An 8,363-nucleotide genomic window follows, 5' to 3' on the forward strand; every position below is an offset into this window, starting at 1 on the left:
CAGGGACCAAGAAAAATGGTGATGGTGAGAAGTATCACAATACCAAGAATTCTTAGGAGGTGGTGAAATTCTCACGACATTCTTGACATAAAGGATGGTAATACTCCAAGGTAAAGAAGAGCAATTGCTGGATAGCAAGGAACTCAAGGTATAACACAAAACACAAACAAGTTTGTGTTGGAGGGAAGGCAGTAGAGTGGTCGATGATAACACTAATCATCGAGGGCAAGGATGGTCTCTCTCAACATAAATTCAATTGATATTCTGGAAGAGCTCGTAAGGTTGATGATGATCACGACACAATTTTTGAGAGATTTCATGAAGAAGTAATCACTCAGCGACAACATCAAGTCAAGGGAATGATGAAGCAAGAGGTTATTGGAACCACAGTTACAACACAAACTCGAACTCAAGCTTGTTGTTTAAGGTGAAAGGGTATGACGAGGAAAATCGACGTAAGCTTAGCTATCGTCGCAAATTGGTGCTCCGAGAATAAGGACCAGGTAGCATAGTTAGAATCATCACGACAATGATATAGCCAAACAGGCTAGGAATGGGTACAAACTCGTAAGCAAAGAAGATTACTAAGAGTTGTTTAATCGCGAGGCGGACTCGATTCAGTTATCGAGGTCCGTGAGTGTTTAATAACTCCGAGCCCGTGAAAAACTGTAATCGGTGAGAATGTAGTTCTTGATGAAGAACTCATAAGAAGTTATGCAGTTCCAAGATAATATCGAGATACCAGGAGGGTAATACTCGACGATGAATCAAAGTAGAGGTTGGACTGGGGGATTGCTCTGTAAAAGACAAGTGCTTAAACTTGCACGAGAAATGGTATTTAAAGGAGAACATGGTCGGAACCACGATTGCAAAAAGGCCAGATCTCAGATATAAGATGAACTTATACCAAGGGAATAATTAATTTAAGAGAAGCTTTAATGATAAGATCTACATCGTGTCCATGGGCATGAACACAAAGTTCAAGGTCGACTCCCACTTCCATAATGCATAACCTTCCATTCACTTCTCGTTCTCAAAGAAGTTGTATGGTAGAAAATTATCTGCTAAACACTAGAAGGGTTGACTTGTCAAAACCTTCCGGTTCATACGGTTTTTAAGGAAGGTATAGGTTCAACCCATAGGGGCTTCTTAGAAACATATACCACAAGTTTCAAGAGTAAATATCACAAGCTCGAAAGTAGAGCAAGGTTGAGAAAGTAGATGATACAATTTACCAAAGGCATTATGTATCCAAGGGAAGGCTCACAAGGTTATTGAATATGAAGGACAATGTCGGATAAAATCCATTAAAGGATCTGTCGGTCCCTAATAGAGCTGATGTGAGCATCGGCACACAATCAAAGGAAGTAACAATGCAAGGGCATTGGATTATAGAAACAACTGACTAATCCAGAGCTCAAATGCAAAGGAATTATAATTTCCAAATTAAGGGAATAGAAGCAATGTTCTGATTAGGGGTGGATAAGTTGAATAGCCTTAGGGGTACTATCGACGGCATTTGGATTGGTTGAGAACCAGCTCATGTTTAAAATGACGTCTGAGCTGGAAAGATAATTTAAAAGGATCAACTGATGATTGTGTGCATTCGCACTCATGTTGAGTCAAAAGGATCAAAATGACGATGCCTAAGGATACTAACGAATATTGCCAGACATATGGAAAGCATCCATCATGCAAGTAGACAAGTATGACAGAGCAATAAGCTACTAAGGATTTTTGGAGGATCGAATAGTATTTCGAAGACCATTGTGAAACACATGAACAACTGGGGGATGAGCGGATACTCGATAAGTGCGAGAATTATCCATAGGGGTATTCAGGTGACAAAGAACAGCAAGGCGGTAAGCTCAAAGGATTATCGAAACAACGACGAGTGTTTCGAGGTATCTGGTAATAACAAGACCAACTGGGGATGAATGTAAGAATAACAACTGCAAGTAGTTATCCATAAGGGTTGACGGTGGAAGGGGAATTGCAAATGCGATGAACATAAGTTCTCGGGTTAACAGCGGAGAGTATCTTCAGGGTCTTCACGTGCAGCAGACGATCATCAGAAATAAGGGGCTCTTCGGGTGAAAGTGATAACGAGATCCTAATGTTAGATTTAGCAAAATTCATTTAACCCGAATAGAAGAGAGATCAGAGCCCCAGAGTAAAGACGAGGAGTAAAAGACCCTAATACCACCCAATGGCGACGTGCGCCCATGGGCCGCACAGCCATGTTAGTAAAAGTTTTGTAAAGTCTAGACACGACTTCGGCCAAGGAGTTGGAAGGGGGATTCCTACAGGCAGTTGGCTCTGATACCAACTTGTGACGCCCCCGATTCAATCGTACACTAATCATGCACGCAAATGTGTACGATCAAGATCAGGGACTCACGGGAAGATATCACAACACAACTCTAAAAGTAAAATAAGTCATACAAGCATCATATTACAAGCCAGGGGCCTCGAGGGCTCGAATACAAGTGCTCGTACATAAACGAGTCAGCGGAAGCAACAATATCTGAGTACAGACATAAGTTAAACAAGTTCGCCTTAAGAAGGCTAGCACAAACTGGGATACAGATCAAAAGAGGCGCAGGCCTCCTGCCTGGGATCCTCCTAAACTACTCCTGGTCGACGTCAGCGGGCTGCACGTAGTAGTAGACACCTCCGGTGTAGTAGGAGTTGTCATCGACGGTGGCGTCTGGCTCCTGGGCTCCGACATCTGGTTGCGACAACAAGGTAGAAGGGAACGGGGAAAAGGGGGAGAAAAGCAACCGTGAGTACTCATCCAAAGTACTCGCAAGCAAGGAGCTACACTACATATGCATGGGTATATGTGTAAAGAGGCAATATCGGTGGACTGAACTGTAGAATGCCAGAATAAGGGGGGGATAGCTAGTCCTATCGAAGACTATGCTTCTGGCATCCTCCGTCTTGCAGCATGTAGAAGAGAGTAGATTGAAGTCCTCCAAGTAGCATCTCCAAGTAGCATCTCCAAGTAGCATCTCCAGTAGCATCGCATAGCATAATCCTACCCGGCGATCCTCCCCTCATCGCCCTATGGAAAAGCGATCACCAGGTTGTCTGTGGAACTTGGAAGGGTGTGTTTTATTAAGTATCCGGTTCTAGTTGTCATAAGGTCAAGGTACAACTCCAAGTCGTCCTGTTACCGAAGATCACGGCTATTCGAATAGATTAACTTCCCTGCAGGGGTGCACCACATAACCCAACACGCTCGATCCCATTTGGCCGGACACACTTTCCTGGGTCATGCCCGGCCTCGGAAGATCAACACGTCGCAGCCCCAACTAGGCCTAACAGAGAGGTCAGCACGCCGGTCTAACTCCTATGGCGCAGGGGTCTAGGCCCATCGCCCTTTGCACACCTGCACGTTGCGAACGCGGCCGGAAGCAGATCTAGCCCCCTTAATACACGGGCAAGCTTACGTTCCAATCCGGCGCACGCCACTCAGTCGCTGACGTCAAGAAGGCTTCGGCTGATACCACGACGTTGAGTGCCCATATCTTTCCCACATAGTTGGTTAGTGCGTATAGGCCAGTAGCCAGACTCAGATCAAATACCAAGATCTCGTTAAGCGTGTTAAGTATTCGCGAACGTCGAACAGGGCCAGGCCCACCTGTCTCCTAGGTGGTCTCAACCTGCCCTGCCGCTCCGCCACAAAGTAACAGTCGGGGGCCGTCGGGAACCCAGGCCCACCTCTACCGGGATGGAGCCGCCTGTCCTTTCAGCCCCCTCATCAGAATCACTTGCGGGTACTCATCAAGCTGACCCGACTTTAGTCACCATCTGTACATTATGTATGTATGTATAGTATATACCCGTGATCAACTCCCGAGTGATCACGGCCCAATAGTATAGCAAGGCAGACTGACAAGAATGTAGGGCCAATGATGATAAACTAGCATCCTATACTAAGTATTTAGGATTGCATGTGAGGTATCAACAGATGTAGCAACAATGTCAGGCTATGCATCAGAATAGGATTAACGAAAAGCAGTAACATGCTACACTACTCTAATGCAAGCAGTATAGAGGAGAATAGGCGATATCTAGTGATCAAGGGGGGAGGGCTTGCCTGGTTGCTCTGGCAAGGAGGGGTCGTCGGTGACGTAGTCGACCACAGGGGCATCAGCATCATCACGGGGTCTACCGGAGAGAAGAGGGGGGGGGGGAGAAACAGTAAATACATAGCAAGCAAGTGCATAACAGTACAACAAGCAGAGCTAGACGTGTTCTAACGCGGTATGAGGTGATACCGGTGAAGGGGGGAAACATCCGGGAAAGTATCCCCGGTGTTCCGTGTTTCCGGACAGATGAACCGGAGGTGAAATGTTGCAGGTTCACTATGCTAGGGACGCGTGACGGACGAACGGGCTGCGTTTCCGGGTTCGTCTCGTCATTCTGAGCAACTTTCATGTACAACGTATTTTCATCCGAGCTACGGTTTATTTTATATTAATTTTAAAAGGATTTTATCATTTTTAGAATTAACAGATTTAATTTAATTAGAAAATGTAATTATGACGTCAGCGTGATGTCAGCATGATGTCATTGGTCAAACAGTCAGTTGACTTAGTCAAACTGACATGTGGGTCCCACTGTCATTGACTGTTTATTAATAGATTAACTAAACAATTTTAATTAGTTTAGTTAAATGATTAGGTTAATTAAACACGATTAATTAAGTTATTTAATTTAGTTAATGAATGAATTGATTTAATTATTATTTTCATTATTATTATTATTTTAAAAAAATGTTCTGGGGCTGGGGCGTGGGGCCCCACTATCATAGTCCAGAGGGCCTATCGGGCGCGCGGGTGTGCGGGCACTAGCGGGCGCCCAGGCACTAACGGGCACCGGAGGCGGGCAAAGCCCGGCTGGCCCCGGGCATTGGCCGGAGCGGAGGAGAGCGTCGGTGAGGCTAACCGATCGGAGCAGGATGGCAGCATCCGCGAGCGGGCGCTGGAGCGCGTACGGCGAGGGGCACAGGTCACAACCATGGCGACGCGGTGCGCTGGTGCGGGGCGGCATGGTTGGTGCGTGCAGCGGTAAGGCGACGGGCGAGCCGGCGCGGTGGTGCTCACTCGGGGACAGAGGGAAGAGGAATCCAGCGTGGGATGAGGAGATGCGGCGCGACGTGCGTGCCACGCGTGCAGTGAGCATGGTGAGAGCGAGGCTCAGATGGTCACGGCGGCAGATCTACCAGAGAGGAAGAGGGGAAGGGAAGGGGGGCTCACAGAGCCCTGTAGCTGAGCGAGGCGTGAGGACGAGGAGGCGACGACGACGGTGGGTGGCTCCAGCGAAGTGGTGGCGGGAGGCGGTGACGGTGTGCGGCGGCGGCCTGCGTTGACGGTGTCTGGCGAGGACGAGCGACGAAGAAGGGAAGGCGGCACCGACGACGGCGGGTGGTGGGGCGGCTCCAGCGGGGATTCCAGGTGGCGGCGGCGGTGAACGCCCCCGATCCTGAAGAGGGGGAGTGGAACGAGCGGGCCGACTGGGGGAGGGGGTGGTTTGCCCCGATCTAGAAATCGGGGGGAGTGGGGGAGCGAGCGAGAGAGAGTGGGGGTCGGGGTAGTGGGGGAGAGGGGCTAGGGTTTCTTTTACTTTGTTTTGTTTTTGTTTTAATCATGTTTAGTCTTTTCTTTTTATTTATTTTCTTTCTTGTTTTAAATCATTTTAAATTATCTAGGCACTTTATAAAAATGTGTTTATTACACCATATTTACTTAAGCAAAATATGGCACCGCCCGAACATTTTTGTTTTCACTTTTAAAAACTTTTGTTGTTTGCCATTAATTTAAATTTGAATTTTGAAGCGGTTTCGAATTAACGCGAGATTTAAAAACAGTAACCGTGGTGACATGGCATCGTTAACATGGGATTACTGTAGCATGATTATCCTGGCGTCACAGCCCCACCCCGCGCTACTGATACACCTAAAACCCGCGCTGCTGCTAGCCTTTTCCCTAGTAGTGTATTCTGGTGAACCCATGTAAAATATTAGTTGTATTTCATTGCAAAGTACATAATAAAACCAGGTTCCAAACATATGACCATGTACCATCGCTAATGTATTGTCTATTTCTTCACATTGTATTGAGGGCTAAGGATAAAGAGACGAAGTTTGTAATACGGTAAGCATAGTATGACATCATTCATATCACAAAACAACTGAGAACAGACAAACAGGCAATTGTAACATTGTGTGGGCAAGTCCAGCACGGAACTAGATTACGGGTCAAGATCAAAGGAACATCACTCCTCTCTTCTAAACCTTGTAAGGTGCGATGATACACTAAGACAATTGTGTATAAAATTGAAAAGAGTAGTAGACATTGGCTGCAAACCATGCAGTTCAAGGCACAAGTCAGAGTAAGTAGTAGTTAAAAGGCATGAGGATTAAGGACTTACAACAACGGCTTTGACTGGTGTAGTCATGCCCTTCTTGTTGCTGGTGTGACAGTCCTTGAAGATTTCCGCAGCATTTGGTTCAGGTACTTTCTGGTCCTTGCGGGCTTTCCTCTGCATTTCAAACAAGTCAATATGTATCTGATAATATGGTACAGCAAAAAGAGTGAAACACCAGCTAATTACAAGAGCCTCGTAGTGTGCAATATAGCTACGAGATCCTGTCGTCTGTTGGAATTTCACTTTCGTACAGTTGGCCTTGTTCTTTGAACAGTTCACCTACAAGAAGATAGATTTGTGTGGCACATGCATAAATAGGACTTCAACATGTGATCTGATCACATATATATAATGTACCTGATACTTCGGATCAGACCATTGTTTAACAAGGCCGCTCCAGTCTTCATCCGATATATTTTCCACTGGAGATGTTTGGGAAAGTTCACTGTTAGCCTTGCCTTCAAAGTGAGTTTTCCTCAAGTAATACCGATACTGTCGTAGAGCAGACTTGAAAACATGGGTGCAAGCTTGTCTGGTTGCATCATCTTGGCTATCCAACTTGAACCTCATCTGTTGAAAATTATGGGAGTCTCATTATCAGCAACCTAGAAAGTATGGGACAGAGCAAGACGATATTACTAGTTTCCATTCATAACCATACTTACAGATAAATGGTCGAGGAAGGTGTTGAACTGGGTTTCGTCTTTGTCATTCTTGTACTGAATCCATGTTGGGAGGATACGTACATGACACCTAACGGCAACCGCTGCCTCTGATACTAACTTGGCTGACTCTGTAGCATCACGTGGCATATTTAAACCTGCCTCAAAAATGGATCTCCATTCTTCCTCCTCTAGATTTAGTTAACCTATCGAGCATTATCCCTGATGTTTGTTTCCTCTTGTGCCTAGGTGCTAGTCCAACAACGAACATAGGAAGTGTTAGTGTACATCAAACTGTGAGACTACATATAAAGAAGCATGCAGCTATAACTTGACTCCATCAACTACCTTCTTGCTGTTGAAGCTCACAAGGTTCATCTGATATTGCCAACTCGTCTTGTGTCAAGAGTGCTTGGGAAGTAGTGTCAGGTGGCAAGGGAGCTTGGGAACGTGCTGCTAGCTCAGTTGACACACGAGTAACTTGTGCAGCTGGTAGTACTGTGGTAGGTGTTGCAAGAACTAGGGTTGTCTCTGCTTGTTTGGTGGCAGCTATTTGTTTCTGTTTGGCTTTTTTTGCAGCTCGTGTAGCATGGGATGCCATGTTTGTAGAATTTTCCGCTGGACTTTGACCTTCTATTGCACCATCATTACTAGCAGAATCTGCAGGATTTATCCGCTTCTCATTCCCTGCCATTTTGTGTTTCTTCCTCTTTCTCTGTGCCATGTTAAGTCAAGCCGACAAGAAAAACGAATAACAATTTAGTTCTTTAGAAAAAATTGATGCGTGATGCAGACGAACTGAACTTTGATGTTAGACAACCACATGATAGGAGGATGTAATATGTATGAAAAACAGGACGGAAGAGATAACCAGAACTATGATGTGTAAACTAAGAAGAAGACATTTCACCAAATTAGAAGCAATGCAATGGAAGGTAGACACCATATGAAAGATGCTACAAATATCGCTCTGCCAAGTTAACAATGTCTCATCATAAATGGCATTTAAACAAATGTGAAGCAATACAAGAAATAAATCATATGCAAGATGCGGACAACATCACACTACCATGTTAGAGGTCTCTCGTCATTAGTGCCATTGCATATTCATAGCATTGCATATTCACAGCTTATGATGTGTAAACTAAGGAGAAGGCATTTCAACAAATTAGAAGCAATGAAAGTTAGACACCATATGAGAGATGCAACGAATATCACTCTAGCAAGTTAAAACTGTCTCGTCATAAGTGCCATTTCAACAAA

Source organism: Triticum aestivum, chromosome 1B (assembly GCF_018294505.1).
Source record: "Triticum aestivum cultivar Chinese Spring chromosome 1B, IWGSC CS RefSeq v2.1, whole genome shotgun sequence".
In the NCBI taxonomy this organism is placed as follows: domain Eukaryota; kingdom Viridiplantae; phylum Streptophyta; class Magnoliopsida; order Poales; family Poaceae; genus Triticum; species Triticum aestivum.